This window comes from Nomascus leucogenys, chromosome 1a, assembly GCF_006542625.1.
Source record: "Nomascus leucogenys isolate Asia chromosome 1a, Asia_NLE_v1, whole genome shotgun sequence".
NCBI lineage: Eukaryota > Metazoa > Chordata > Mammalia > Primates > Hylobatidae > Nomascus > Nomascus leucogenys.
In genome coordinates, this window is record NC_044381.1 from 104,499,788 (window position 1) to 104,516,657 (window position 16,870).

The following is a 16,870-nucleotide window of genomic DNA, read 5'->3' on the forward strand; positions in this document are numbered from 1 at the left end:
TTACAGTCCCACCAGCAATGTATAAGGGTTCCCTTTTCTCTGCAAGCTTGCCAGCATCTGCTATTTTTTGACTTTTTAATAGCAGTCATTCTAACTGTTATGAGATGGTATCTCACTGTGGTTTTGATTTGCAATTCTCTAATGATTAGTGATGTCTAGCATTTTTCATAACTTTGCATTTATTTATGTATCCTTATCACCTAAAAGATACCACACGTTTACCAGGTGTTCAGAAAAATGTGTATTGAAAGAGAGACGTAAAAGAAAAAAGTTAAAGCAAATAAAGATCCAAGAAGCTTATTAATGGTAATATTTTCACATATTTGCTGTGAAGTATGAGACAAAGGTTAGGGAATAAAAACAGCTCTTACTACACAGCAAAAATATGTATAGATGTTGATACTTTTTCCTTCACCTCTGTTGGTATAATTGCAGAACTTTTAAGTAGTTCAGTAGGGAATTCAGGATTACTGTATACTTTGTTGGGAGAAAAAAAAAATGTGAAATAGTTAATTTGTAGCTTTGTCTGGACAAATTATGTATTCTAATCTTGATACTGATTATTGCAAAATAATCATTGTGCTATAGTGTGCTAAAATATTAGTTGCAAACTAATTGTTGTGAACTTTTTATCTGCACCCGGTGAGATTCCTGTGAATTATTAAAAGGCCAAGCAGGGCAAAATTGTTTAGTTAGCAAATTATAATGCATAAAATGCAAGCTTCTGCAAAGCTCAACCTTTTGGCTAAAGATTTTAGGTCACCACATTCCATATTTTGATCTCCATGACATTCAGATAACTGGTTGAAATGTTAAAAATTCAGTCAGTGCTGAAGTTGTTTATACCTACCTCATGCCGCACATCTAGTTTGACATTTTGTACTGAATTGCCAGAATTGATCATTTGTCTTGACATCAGGTGGTTACACTGATACACGTCAGATACACACAGGCATGTGCACACACGTAAAAACACGTACACAAACAGTGATGGCTTTTCTGCTTTATAATAAGTTTTATTCATTGTAGGAAATTACAAAATCCAGGTAATTGTGAATGTAACTGGCTTCTGGCATGAGTTGGCCTTCTTAGGTTTCAGGCAGAAAGTAACTTTATAGTTTTCTGTTAATTTCAGTTTCTGAAACAAAATGCTAGGGTAATCCCATGCTTTTAAGATAATTTTTAGTAAGTGCAAATTCTTTTGGTCACTATTAGTTGTGAAAACATGTTCCTTTCAGTAAGTAAATCCCCATCTACTGCATAAATGGAAATTCCAAATTCACATCTTTCTTGGAATGTTCTCATACCCCATGTGCCAGCCTGCCTCTGAGCGGACAGTGGATCTTGAAGCAAAGGCAGAACTGGCTTCTGTATTGCTCTGACTTCTCTCCTAGCCTGCAACTGCTTCTGACACCTTCACAGTTAGGCTAGAACAGCAAGTGAAATGAACAAGCTTTTCATTATCTGAGTCAATTGCAATCTGGGATCTGGTTTGTGTGTGTGTCAAATGGACAATTCCCAGCTCTTTCTTTCGTGGGAAAATGACTGCTGCGATGTCTTTGGTGTGGGTCTGCCTCCCCTGAGGGTGGTTGCTCAGCCCTATCCTCAGCCCTTCTGGCAGAACTACTTCTGTTGTGCTCTCTTTAGTCCAGTAGTCATTGTTGTTAGTGTCCCTTATAAAGTGATTACAGACAGCCTCTCTGTTACCAGGTCCACATTTGGACCCTGGAAAACATTGGCCATTGCCTACTCATCAGCAGAAGTGCAACATTCATCTAGGTCAGCACTTCACAGTTGTTCCTTCCCAGACATGAGAAGTGCCAGCCACACAACCTTTCCTCCTGACTTCTAAAGGGTGAGTCAAATGGCATCCCTATGTCCTGCAAATTCTAGGATCACTGATCAAACTCTCTGACTGATCTTATTGAAGCTCCCTTCACCTGAGGCAAAAGGAAGCCACTTCCATGTGCGGAGCACATGACGTCTCTCAAAATATTTCCTTTTCCCAGCCTCCTAAACACCAATCTCTTTCATGAGCCATATCTCGATGACAGACCAGTTCTAGCCGAACTCGATTTGGACTACGCCTTTTGCAAATCCTGGAAAAGAGGTGCAGCACCTCCTCAAGATGCACGGATTGTAGAATTGATTGGTTGTTCATTTTAGACTCTAGAGTCTCTTTGCAAATGCTGAACAAAGAAGAAAATTCACATTTAATATCCAGTTGCATAAAGAATAACACAAAAATTACTATCCAAATACAAATGTTACTTATTTTTCATTCTTTTTCTCTCCTTTAATACAAACAAAATTGAATTCATATTGTACGTAGGGTTATATATATCATTTGTTGTTACTCATTGTTGCTTATGAGGTCATGAGCATTTCTGCACGTTGCTGAATATTCATCCACAATGGAAATATTTAAATAATTGAATAGTATTATTGGGTTTGGTATATGGGGATCAGATAACTTCTTTCTAGCTCACAATTGCTGGGCTGCATGGAGCCATGCCTTGACCTGTTAAAGAGGATATGTCTACAATCCGAAGTCCCTGAGCATTGACTGAGCTGGGCCAGTGACTGCTGGTTCTCTGCATTGGCTCACTTGGGAAGGAAATGAGTGGTTTTTAAGTATAGTTGGGAGAATGAAATGGAAACGTAGGCTATTTCTCTTTTCTTCTGATCCGGAGCAAAATTACATTTTTGAGCCTCTTTAACAGGTAGATACAGCCGTGGGAGTAAGGCGTGGGTAACAGAATGTAGGCAATCTGTCCCATAAAAACCTCCTCGATGATCTCTACTGTCCTGTTTTCTCCATTCATATTAGAGTTCCAAGCTTAAGCCGTTATTAGATGACTTTGTGTTGAGGATAGTAGAACTTTTTTTTTTTCTTTTTTTTTTTCTTTTTAACCTTTTATAGCAGGCTCCTGTTACAGAGCAAATAGGCTCATAGCCCAATGCTCACAGAAATTAATACCTATGGTTCTGGCTTTCGAGAAAAGAAAAGCTGTATTGCTAAAACAGCCAGTTGAAGGGCTACTGTTGAGCTTAAATAAATCTACCCAATTTGAAGTGTGGGGCACATTTTAAGAGATCAGAGGGCAAGAGAAAGGATTTAGGAATGTTGGCTTGGCAGGGTCTGATTAGAGGGCTTCAAATTTGACCACTTACAGTAAGGTATGTTGAGGCAGATTTTACCTGAGATCTTCTGGGCCAACAGACTCCTCACTTCTGAAAAAGTTCTACCATTCAGGCTCCAGTCGTGTGTCAATCTTCTTGGCTCTAAGGGGAAGAATCATTTTTTCCCGGTGTTGTTCGAAGTCAAAGCTTTTGCTATTGCGCATGCCCAGGTTGCATAACACAGTTTTTGGCTCTGTCTTATTGAATGATAATTTTTTTTTGTATTTGAAAATAATCCAACCCTAAATCAACAGAGATCTCCAAATGAAGAAAGCAATACTTTTCCATCAATTTACCTTTGCATTGCTTGTCAGTAAACTTCGTTTCCTGGAATTCTTATAAATAAGCAGGAATATATTGTGATATACTGGCACTGTGAATTATCAATCATTATAGTTAAGAGCATATTCTGACAATAAAATGTAAAAATAATTGGCCAGGTAAAATAAATGTAGGGTTCTTTTTAAACTAAAGTAAAAAAATAAGACATTTGTTTAAGAGATTTATCTATGTTAAAAAACCAAGGGTGGCATAAAATATAATTTTGGAATAATAACTTTTAAAATTTGAATGTGACACTTAAAAATAGGTATGTTAGCAATATTTGAACTTCAGCCAATCTCTGATGATGATTTTGTAAGTAAACTAGTTTTTAAAAATTAAGAAATTTAAAAAATTCAGAAATTCTTAAAAAGAATTTATTTTGTTTTATGTGGAAACTACAAGAATTTTTATTTGAATCCAAATTTAGCCTAGTAGATTTTCATTCAGCTAATCGTAGGAATATAGTTGTGAGTTATGGGAGAGTTCTTGGATTAAAATAGAGATTCTGTACTACGGACATACTGACTGAACAATTATAACTCTTGTTTGGGGGTCAGAGATTTAACAAGAAGTGAACTTAACTTTATCAGCAATTGAAAGCTAAGTTAAATATTAACAATTTATATTTTTCAAAATTCTTATTGTCTTGCTGATAAAAATTATAGAACTATCAGAATGAATTTTCCACGTCAGCCACAAGAATGACCTTCTGGCCTACAAGACACTTCTTACCATATAATGCAAGGAAAAAAATGTTCAGGTAAGGTGGTTCTCTCTAGAAACCATATCATCTCTGTCACTTCCACTTTCTGTTTGCAAGGAGTTCTTATATATAAATCACCTGCTATTTCACAATGTGACATTGCCACAGCTCATTGGTATGGGCGGCCAAGCCTGCTCTGACAGGTGAACAAAGATTCTATACTACCTAGTGACTAAATGAACTAAATTGTCTGTGTTGGGGGTCAGGGATTGAATGTTGACATAGATATCTAACCAGAAGTGAACTAACACAGACTTAAAGAAACCAAGAGAGGGTAAAAATGGAAGCTGTGAAACCACGGAAACCATGCGTAAGCAAAAGCCACAAAGGGGAGCAATAGGGGAGAGAGAGTAGGTGATCACTGAAAGTGTCACTAGACATAAAAGCAGGAACAGAATAATTGAATCACCGTAATGGAAACTATAGAGCTCTAAGCATTGAACACCTGCTCGTGAGGTGAGAACATGATTACTAGGTAGCTAGAACTGAATACTACCTGAAAAGAGTTATATAACTTCATTACACATGAAGCCATGCAGCCATTGAGACTCTGAAGTTCCTTCTTACTTCTCTGGTGGTGCGGAGGTGGCTTTAAAACAATGCCTCATTAGCTGCAATTATGTACACATACCTCTTTTACTCAGAACCCATCTGACAATTCTAACACAAATGGCTAGAATGCTTTTGAGTAGTCGTTTCTTATTTCATGATAAATAATTGTAATTATACTCATTCACTCTTGATTATAACAAGTCAGAACATTTGCGTTGTTTCCATTGTTTTATTATTATTCTGTCTTGTGAAAATTTTTATATTTCCTTCACTGATGAGATAACAGAGATAGAGAGGTTGAATACCTTGCCCAAATATCTCTGGCAAGTAAATGGAGAAGAAGGATAAATGCATGAATATAGGTGCATATGATTTTTGCAAAAAATGAGAACATACTCCACAATTTGTTCCATAAATTGCAATTTTACCTATTATGTTATATAGTTATTCTTCCGTGTAAGTATACATATTTCTTCCTCAGACTTGTTAACTGTTGAATAGTATTTCATAGCATTGAAACGCTGGAATTTGTTTAACCATTTATCTACTTATGACTTACTTATTTCCAGCTTTTTATTATATCAAGTGATGGCTTATTTATTTGCAGTTTTTCATTCCTGGAAATGTAGCATGATATCAAGTGAGACTTTTCTCACACCTAGATACAAATCTGAGGACAACAGAGCTAAGTAAGTCACTATCTATGGAAAACTATAGAAATCTGGGACTATACTTTCTCTTAAAATGATTTAGAGATGGCCCAGTCCTTCCTTAGAATGAGTACTAAATAGGAGGAGAAAGAAAGAACATTGTAATCGTGAGTTGTGAGCCTGCCAAAGAATACTGAAACTTTTCCTTCATAAATTGGGAGTATGCTCATATGCTTTTTCTTACCCATGGTTTCTGTGATTTCACACCTTCCATTTCACCCCCTCTCTTGGTGTCTTTGAATCAGCATTAGTTCACTTGCTGTTAGATCTCTATGTCAACATTCAATCAAAGTTGAGTGAGAAAAGTCCAACATTTAATCCACGTTGAGGGAGAAAAAAGTCCAAAAATCCGGAATGATTCTCTGAATTTGAAGATGCCTGAGGAAGGGAAAATCAGCATCCCATTCACAGCTGTACGTCTGCAAACGTTCAGGTCCTCAAGCCCACTCCTTGCCAGCACCAGCCTTCTTTATAAACCAGGATGGTAAAAAGAGTTTGCCCTGACAAACATACTTGTCAACAGTGGTTGATTTAAAGATGCCAATGGGCCATCCAGGATAAGAAAGAAAGTAACCAATAAAAAGGGATAAGTAAATGCCAATAAGATACAAATATCTTATCAATATTTTGTCTTTTTCAATACCCTGCTCCATTACCAGAAAAGAAGAATGTAAAGGGGCCTTAAAGAGTAGATTATGCCCTCTACCATCATCTGAGTACCTCAAGCCATACTTTAACCTGTTCTGAGAGAGGGTAGGACATAGTATTATAATTGGATTTGAGATACTGGCATTCAGTGTGATAATATAACCCCTCATTCAGATCATCTTTCCCACTGAGAGCAACTACAAACTCCAGACAAAACAAAACAAACACAACTAGCTAAGTATTCAGTGATTCAGTGGAGTCAAACTTAGATAAATGACAAAAAAGTAGTCAATTTCCCATTTTCTTGCAGTTGTTCCCTGCAGGCTGACCACAGACACAGAGCAGCTCATCACAGGCAGCTAATTTTGCTAAAAACCTCACTTAGTTTCTGGATATAGAAAAAAGGAAAAGGATCCTGGACAACCATGGCCAGCTGTCAGAAAGTGAGGGGAATTCTCGCAGGAGAGAAAAAATGGAGGATGAGATCCCATGATTCTTCGTATGCACACAATCTCAAATTGATCCATACACCACGTCATTAGGGACGAACTCAAATCACTTCAGCAACGGCTTAAATAATAATAGGATGGAGATTCGAACAAGCATCCGCAGAAGATGAGACTGAGCTAACAGAATGACTTGAAAAGACGAATTATTAGCTAAAACAAAAGCATCAACTTAGAGGAATATAAAAGATCCTGGACTGAACACAACACACTATCCACACTGCCATAGTCCGAAATTATCAACATTAAAACAAAATGAAAGTATATGTCATGACAAAGATTTGGAAATGAGTGTTTATAGCCCTTTCATTTACAATGACAAAAAAACTGGAGATAACCCAAACATCTATCCACGTAAGAACATAAAATCAAAGTATGTTCAACAGAATGCTGAAAAATCTGCCTGTGCCAAGTGTTGGTAAAGATGTGTAGAGCAACTGGAACTCTCATATATTGCCGGTGGGAATGTAAAAGAGCCCAGCTACTTTGGAAAACAGCTTGGCAATTTTATAAAAATTTAAACATATGCTTATTATATGTTTATATGAAACCCCGGCATTCCACTACTAGGAATTTATCCAAGAGAGATGAAATCATATGTCTCCATCAATATTTGTAGATAAATGTTTACAGCTACATTATTTGTAAAAGCTCAAAACTGGAAATAGCCCAAACATTTATCCACAAATAAATGTATCAAAATGTTTTCCATAGAATGAAATACTACTTGGCAATAAAAAATGAATTATCAACACATGTAACAACATGGATGAATCACAAAATAATTATGCTAAATGAAATAAGTCAGATACAGAAAGTGCACATAATATATGATTGCATTTACAAGAATTTCTAGAAAATGCAGTCTGACCTATGTAGATAAGTAATTGGCTGGGGACGGGAGTGACGGGAAGATCAGACTGATTGCAAAGAAGAACATGGAAAATTCGGGGGAGTGAAAGAAGCGTGCACTGTCTTGATTGCAGTTATTTCACAAGTGTATCACATATTCCAAAACTTACCCAATTATGTACTTGACATATATAGTTTATTGTACATAAAATATAGTTCAATCAAGTAAGATAAAAATGTAGATTTGAGATAAAATTTAAACTGTAATTAACTGGAAAGTTCTGGACATGTCCTGCTTGTAATGAAAGGGACTGCTAGTCAGCTGGCAAAAGAAATTCAGTGCAGTGTGATTAGAAGTCGTAAAGAAAAATAATACTCTTTGATGGTTGCAGCCCACAAATTTCAAACTGCTACATGCCCTAGATATCCAAATACTTCACTCATGACCTTTACTCATTTTATATCTTGATAAATACTGCCAAATAGCCCTTCCAAACAGTTAAACTAATTTTAAAGTCTGACAAGAAATGTCTGTGACTGCTCATTTCCCCCTCTGCATCATCATTAATACTAAATAATTACAATCTCTTTTTGGAGCGAGATGATCAATGAAAATCTTAAAATAAAATGCAAGACAGGAGCCAAAAGAAATAGAGAAATCCAAAACTTGAAAGGGCATAAGAGAGGGAGAAAAAGTGGGGGAGAGAAGCTTTCCAAAGAGTCAGTGTAAATAATGTCAAATGCTGTAGAGAGGTCAAAGTTTCTATTTTATTTAAGAACACGTAAGCTGTCAGTGGCTTGGATGAAAGCAGTTTCAGCTATCGTGGTGAGAACAGAAAGTTGATTATCATTGTTGAGGGGTAAATGAGGTGAATGAGAGAAAACATAATCAGTTTTACCGTCTTTTGTTTCTGGAGATTTTTTTTTTTTTTTTTTTTTTTGAGACGGAGTCTCGCTCTGTCCCCCAGGCTGGAGTGCAGTGGCGCGATCTCGGTTCACTGCAAGCTCTGCCTCCCGGGTTCACGCCATTCTCCTGCCTCAGCCTCCCGAGTGGGACTACAGGCGCCCGCCACCACGCCGGGCTAATTTTTTGTATTTTTAGTAGAGACGGGGTTTCACCGTGGTCTCGATCTCCTGACCTCGTGATCCGCCCGCCTCGGCCTCCCAAAGTGCTGGGATTACAGGCGTGAGCCACCGCGCCCGGCCATTCTGGAGGATTTTTTTTAAAGAATTTTACTGTGAAGGGAGAAGATAGTCATTGTAGTATAAATGTTATTTTTTGTTTATTTAAATTTTTGGAAGCGGCTTTACTTTGCAAATGACAGATACTTGAGTATGTTAAAACATTCATGAGAAACTTAATGGCTAGGTCATTTTTGTGAGAGGAAATAAGAGAAATTTGATGTAATGAGATTCCAAGTGAATGAGATTCAATATGATTATATGTATAATTTTAGGATAAAGGCGTCGCCATTTTAGTATTTGAGAGGAAGGCAAGCATTTATGTAAATGCAGTAAATTTGGTAGATCTGGAATTCTGATGCTCCTTATGAATGCATCTTTTCTCTGAGAATTATCAGGCTATTGTAGGTGCTGGGTATTGTCAGGTTGAAAAAAAAAGATTCTTGAGAACGGGAGAAAGAAACAATTTGACTTGGCAAGTATGAAAATTGAGCTCAGCACTGCTAGGGGTTTCAATAATCAGAGAGGATGTCCCCAGTCCAGGTATCTGGAAATAACCACAGGGTTTATCTAATTCCTTCTAAAGCTACAGTAGGATTTATTATCTTTTAATCTGCACTAAGGAATACAAAACATTTAAATGTAATGACATGGCAAATTTATGGCATCTATACTCATAAGTACAAATAAAATATACTTTCTTTTATTTCCTATGGTGGAACTAAACTTTTCCTTCAAATATTCCATTTTAATTACTAGGAAAAATGAGAGAAAAATATTTTAAATTTGCCAATTACTGGTATCAGAGTCTTGAGTATAAATAATTTAAATGGCTTTTTATTTTAGATAATTCTTAGTCATGTTCTTTTTTACATCCTTACCCTTCAGCTTTCCTTCACTTCTTCATTCCTTTCCAAAAGTTTGTCTGAGTATGTAGGTGATTTTTATGGCAGTAACAGATGTTGTTCAATCATCAAATTGATAATACCCGGGGTGTGAAGAGACTCAGTTGCCCTTTTGAATCACTGTACTGGCACACAACCCTGGAGTCTTGGTCCTTTTTTTCGGTTAAAAAGTATCTACATATCACTGAAACCCAGTTGCTATCAGTTCATCCTCTTTGCAGCACTGACAAGGCACACATGAATTTTTGGACACAATCTAGATAACTCAGTACTCATGGGAGTCTCTCTTGGGTTAATCTAACTGGGACGTTCCTTCTGCTAATGTAGTGCTATCCTCCTCCCTCAAAAATGGGCAGGACACCCATGTCGATGCAGCCTCCTCTTAGCATCCTGCTGTCTCCCTCAGGCAAGGCCAGAGGAAGCAGGCCACTAGCCCGCTGTTCTTGGAATCCTCCACGCCCATTTTGATATTTTCTAGTTATGATTGGCACCAGGGTGGGGCAATAGGTAGAGGTAGATGAGGATGTCTACAACAGGTAGAGATAGATGAGGATGTCAAATAAATTAATTAATTTAAGATCCAAAGTACTGCTCCCCTTATTTTTATTTTCTATAAATTTAATCTAATACTAAATTTTACATAATAAAACATAAAGACTATATGAGGTATTAGAAAAATGAACTTTCAATTCTTTGTCAGTAAGTAGCAGGTGACATTATTTAGTCCAGTAAAGATATTTAGAAACTAGTGTCTTTCGCGGTTCACTGTAGATTCCTTTTCTTCCCCTTTTGTTATTCCTATCCTTTGTCTCACAGGTTTTGACCCAGTGCTCACATTTGCCAACATATCTTTATCCCCAGCCTCTGCTTTTAATGAGAACCTTAGTACTGTCTTGTTAAGTAGACTGTCCCATCCAGCATAATATTCAAAATACTATCTGCTTTCACTGATAGCGCAAGAACAGCTGTAAAACCTTTCAGCTCCTCTCTCGATCTTTCTCTCTAATTTGTGAACTTCATTTTCATAATCAAATACAACTTCTTGAAATACAAATATTCTGTTTTTTTATGGTGCCTTTAAATGATCCTAGGCTGGAGATAGTTTTTGTTTGGATTCAGACTCACAGTAAATTCTCCCATTAGTTAAATATTGAAGGAATTGATGGTGCTGTACATTATCTCTCAGTCATGATTTCAGCCAGGTAAAGCATGTTACCATGTAACCATTTCACTCTGCCATGGATGTTTGTCCCATATTTGCCTACTCAGCATCCACCCCTGCTTTCTATATCTGTGAGTCATAGTTTAGGACATGACTCCAAGTACATCCACTGAGAGGAGCCACATATGCCCTGTTCCCACCATATGACATCTAGAGCATAAGCATGGGAGCTGGGATACTGAATCTGGCCTGAGCGGAGGAAAGAATAATGGAGCAAATATGCGCTCACTGTGGCTGGCCTAAGGAGTGTGGTATCCACCAGTGGTGCTCAATGCTAGCAGCTGTGGATTACTGCCAAATCATGGTTTTTAGTTTTCAATTTTCTGTATTTAAATCTTACTTTAAAAAAACAACATTAAGTTCTCTTGCACAAAATTCTTTCCATATATTCATATTTGCTCCTCATTCTTTTTTTAGATATTTAGATGGTTTTAATTGCTTCTTTTTTTATTATATTTTAAGATCTGGGGTACATGTGCAGAACGTGGAGTTTTGTTACATAGGTATATACGTGCTATGGTGGTTTACTGCACCCATCAACCCATAATCTACATTAGGTATTTCTCCTAATGTTATCCCTCCCCGAGCCCCCCAACCCCCGACAGGCCCCGGTGTGTGATGTTCCCCTCCTAATGTCCATGTCTTCTCACTGATCAACTTCTACTTATAAGTGAGAAACATGTGGTGTTTGGTTTTCTGTTCTTGTGAAAGTTTGCTGAGAAATATGGTTTATAGCTTCATCCATGTCTCTGCAAAAGTCATGAACTCATTCTTTTTTATGGCTACATAGTATTCCATTGTGTATATGTGCCACATTTTCTTTATCCAGTCTATTATTGATGGACATTTGGGTTGGTTCCAAGTCTTTGCTACTGTGAATAGTGCTGCAATATACACACGCATGCATGTGTCTTTTTAGTAGAATGATTTATAATCCTTTGGGTATATACCCAGTAATGGGATTGCTGGATCAAATGGTATTTCTAGTTCTAGGTCCTTGAGGAATCGCCACACTGTCTCCACAATGGTTGAAGTAGTTTACACTCCCACCAATGGTATAAAAGCATTCCTATTTCTCCACATCCTTTCCAGCATCTGTTGTTTCCTGACTTTTGAATGATGGCCATTCTAACTGGCATGAGATGGTATCTCATTGTGGTTTCCATTTGCATTTCTCTAATGACCAGTGATGATGAGCATTTTTTCATATGTCTGTTGGCTCCATAAATGTCTACTTTTGAGAAGTGTCTGTTCATATCCTTTGCCCAATTTTTGATGTTTTTTTTTTGTAAATTTGTTTAAGTTCATTGTAGATTCTGGATATTAGCCCTTTGTCAGGTGATAGATTGCAAACATTTTCTCCCATTCTGTAGGTTGCCTGTTCACTCTGCTGATAGTTTCTGTTGCTGTGCAGAAGTTCTTTAGTTTAATTAGAACCCATTTGTCAATTTTGGCTTTTGTTGCCATTGCTTTTGGTGCTTTAGAAATGAAGTCTTTGCCCATGCCTACAAATTGAATGGTATGGCCCAGGTTTTCTTCTAGGATTTTTATGGTCCTAGGTCTTATGTTTAAGTCTTTGATCCATCTTGAGTTGATATTTGCATAAGGTGTAAGGAAGGTGTCCAGTTTCAGTTTTCTGCATATGGCTACCCAGTTTTCCCAACAACATTTATTAAATAGGGAATCTTTTCCCCATTGCTTTTTTGTATCAGGTTTGTCAAAGATCAGATGGTTGTATATGTGTGGTGTTATTTCTGAGGCCTCTGTTCAGTTCCATTGGTCTGTATATCTGCTTTGGTACTAGTACCATGCTGTTTTGTTTCTGTAGCCTTGTAGTATAGTTTGAAGTCAGGTAGCATGATGCCTCCAGCTTTGTTCTTCTTGCCCAGGATTGTCTTGGCTATGCGGGCACTTTTTTAGTTCCATATGAAGTTTCAAGTAGTTTTTTCCAGTTCTGTGAAGAAAGTCATTGGTAGCTTGATGGGGATCATATTGAATCTATAAATTACTTTGAGCAGTATGGCCATTTTCAAGATATTGATTCTTCCTATCCATGAGCATGGAATATTTTTCCATTTATTTGTTTCCTCTCTTATTTCCTTGAGCAGTGGTTTGTAGTTCTCCTTGTAGAGGTCCTTCACATCCTTTGTAAGTTGTATTCCTAGGTATTTTATTCTCTTAGTAGCAATTGTGAATGAGAGTTCACTCATGATTTGGCTCTCTGTTTGTCTATTATTAGTGTATAGGAATGCTTGTGATTTCTGCACATTGATTTTGTATCCTGAGACTCTACTGAAGTTGCTTATCAGCTTAAGGAAATTTTGGGCTGAGATGATGTGGTTTTCTAAATACACAATCATGTCATCTGCAAACAGAGACAATTTGACTTCCTCTCTTCCTATTTGAATTTGAATACCTTTTATTTATTTCTCTTGCCTGATTGTCCTGGCCAGAACTTCCAATACTATGTTGAATAGGAGTGGTGAGAGAGGGCATCCTTGTCTTGTGCCGGTTTTCTAAGGGAATGCTTCCAGCTTTTGCCCATTCATTATGATATTGGCTGTGGGTTTGTCATAAATAGCTCTTATTATTTTAAGATACATTCCAGCGATACCTAGTTTATTGAGAATTGTTAGCACGAAGGGGTGTTGAATTTTGTCAAAGAGCTTTTCTCCATCTATTGAGATAATCATGTGGTTTTTGTGATTGTTTCTGTTTATGTGATGGGTTACATTTATTGATTGCATATGTTGAACCAGCCTTGCATCCCATTTTGTTGGAGCATACACTTAGGGTTGAACTTCCTCATTCTCTGTCCTAAGTAAAGTCAGTACCTTTGGGGTGAGCTGCAGTGCATTCTTTTCCTGTATTCTTTCCCCAAGGAAAAATTCTGATTTATTGTTTCAGAGTTATGATCAAGACAATGACCAGATCCTCTTGGAGTTACATACCTGTTTTATGAGCAGAGTTTTGAGCATAATCCTCTCGTCTTTCCAGCTTGCCTCTCCTCTGTGGAACTTCCATATTATGACAGAGTTGGGTCAATGGCTATTATGGTATTAGTGTTCTTGGTCTGTGACGCCTGGAGTTAGAGCCTCGCTCTAAGAATGGGTGCCAGGTGGAAGATTGGGGCTTGAGATATCTTGGCTAAACTCATTTGGAATTTAGCCTTTGCAAAACAGAGCTCAAAGGGATGAAACATGATGGCAATCTGCTTTTTCTGGTGAGATATAGTAGCCACTGATGGGGAGCTGGGCCAAAAAGAATTCTTGTCTTCTTGTCCACACCTGCCTAGTAGAAAGTCTGTCATGCTGAGGTGGAGGGGTGGGGGCAGAAGGATTAGGCTGTAACTCAAGTCTGACAGACTAGCTGTTCTTACAGAGATTTAGTAAATTTCCATGACTAAATGTTTCTTGGTTTGCTCTATTCCCTTGTGGCAATTTTCAGGGACTTTGAATGTTTCTTTGTGTTTTTTAAGTAATTTTCACCGCTTAATGGTTTCGCACTGGGAATAGGTTAAATTATTATTTATAATGTATATTAAATTTCTATTTCTAGTCTAACAGTGTCATTGAAAGCCTTTTTTATATTGTCATGCAGACAACAAATCTATTTATCTGTGGAAGGCCAGATTATATGAAGAAAATATTTTCTGATATTACTTCCAAAACGTATATACTCCTTTTTATGATTTAGATTTTTTTATTGTTTAATTTAACAGCCCTATTGTGTGAAAGGCTTTTAGAGGCATATTGAATTAATTCTGAAGAACGGAATTTTTGGCAGTAACTTACCAAAAGATTATAGCTCAGAAATTTCTAGGATAAGTGTCCATTGCTCTATCTCTTTTGTGTAAAATGGAGATAATTGTTCAGTGTTGTTTTGAGGATTAAATTAATATATGCAAAATACTTAAAAAGAGTACCCGGCACATGGTATGCACCCAGTAAATGTTGGCAGTTGTTGCTGTGATTTTTGTAGTTGTTATTCCTGTGAATGAATATGGCTTGGTGGTAAAACACAGGTTTAACAATAAAACATTTTTGCCAGTATAGATCTTGATTTAAAAATATAAGGAAAGTTTCATTTTCTTTTTACTCTAAACCTTAGTAAGTTTTCTGAGAGGGTAGAGATATAAAATTAGCATTGGCTCATATTCAATCTTTCACAAAGAACAGTTATTGATACACTCACCCTCTGATTTAAAAGCTCACTGAAATTCAAAGGAATGTAGTAATTTCTTTGATTCCAGTTTACATCATGAAGCCATCTTTTGAGAAATGCTATTGCTTAGCTTTGGAGCTGAATAGAGATTCTTTTTGAATTCCACTTCATCCATGTTTCTAATCTGTTTTCTATACTGATCTCTTTGCGATTAAACAACCTTAAATCAAAGCTTTATTTGTTTGAGCTATAGAATGTGCTGCAATTATTTAAAAATCACAGGCTTCTTCTGTACTCAGCAGCTGGTACAGATTTTCAGAAAAGTCGTGAGTACAAAGGGACAACACAAACATCAAATATGATGATAAATTTGGCTTATTCACTACCTTGATATTAAATTTCCAACAACTTATATGAAGTATAATATTTGTATTTTTTTCCAAAAAATTATTCCAATATGAGCTCAAGAATATTGGTTGAAATTATGAGTACTATAATATTGAAATTATTATTTGCTTATGTGAAACTAATATAAACCTTTATCATTTTTCATCAGGTAGTTCAATAGGATGTTGGAAAAGAAGACTTCCACTCTAATAGGATGTAAAAATGATCATCTATTTACATCATTCTGATTTCTTTTAATTGTTTCACAATCCACTATAAAGATTTGCTCTGACCCTAATATTGAAAATTTTCTACTTTTTTTTCCACTTTTCTCTCACATAAATTAGTTATTTCATTCTTTTTCCTACTTATTATTTTATTCACACCATTCTGTGTTCAGCACAGAAAGGTGGAAATATACAGCCTTGTTCTCTGTTTTTAATGCTCTGTATCTTTTTGTTTCCTTTTCTGTGGAATCAGTTTTTCATTATCCTTATAAGAAGATGCCATTTTTCTCAATCTTTCCTTAAAATCTAACTTCTTTACCAAGTCATTTGTTTTCCTTATAGAATAGTGAATGTGACTGTTCTTAGTGTATTGATTGGTCCCTTTACATCAGCATTATAACTTTTAGGTATTAGTTTACTTTCATGTGGTTGTTATTTCATATATCATTGTGAACATATTTTTTTTCCAAAAATAAAATACATATTGACCTAAAAGAAATTTCATCTGAAAGAAAACCTGCCTAATGTGCTACATTTTGATATTTCAGAGGAATTACTTTTAGTCTAATTCTTATAATCCATAATCCCTTTTTATATAGTGGTTTATGCACTAGTTTGTGAACTGATTGTAACTGGTATGGGAGGTAAGGCGCTCACAAAAATGTGTAAATTAATTATGGTTTTTTTTTTGTAGAAAGACGTTTTCTATGAAAGATACAGTGTATTTATTTCCATTCTAGAATAAGCTCTCTATCGCCTAAAAGACTGGTAACAGTCTGTAGGCTGGCACTGGTTCACAGACCCCATTTTGAGGTCTATAGCATTGCTACAGAGAATTCTAATACTTTCTTTAAACCCATGTGCTTGAGAAAAATCTTTATATTGTCTGTGCCTATAGAAAAAATTATAAATTTACTTTCTGTGGGTATTTTCTGACATTCTTAAAATTACAAAATATGTTGACTTTGTCAACTACAAGTGTACTGATTATAAAAGTGTTCTTTTCTTTCATAGAAATAAACATGGCTTTATGGTTGAGAAATTATATCTTCAGGGTACAGCCTAGAAAACAGAAATATGCTAACTTTTCAAAGGCAATATCAAACAGGGAATTGGTTAAAAAGTGTTAGAAGGACTGGTGTAGCAAAAGGGAGAATTGTTAGCAGAACACAGAGAGTAACTGTGTTTTCCAGAAAACTACAAGTACCACTGGACTAGAATCCAGTAACTAGTGCCTACTGCTGG

General features: G+C 36.4%; 1 long non-coding RNA gene across 1 annotated transcript in view; it reads left to right on the forward strand.

Annotated features, from left to right (window-relative positions):
• The window catches only part of LOC101179570, a 29,027-nt gene extending 12,886 nt beyond the window's left edge, over positions 1–16,141 (forward strand). The window contains exons 2-3 of the long non-coding RNA XR_177825.2: positions 4,173–4,267; positions 15,568–16,141. This is a non-coding gene — a long non-coding RNA (uncharacterized LOC101179570). The remainder of the gene's footprint in view (positions 1–4,172; positions 4,268–15,567) is intronic.
• Positions 16,142–16,870: the final 729 nt, after the last annotated feature.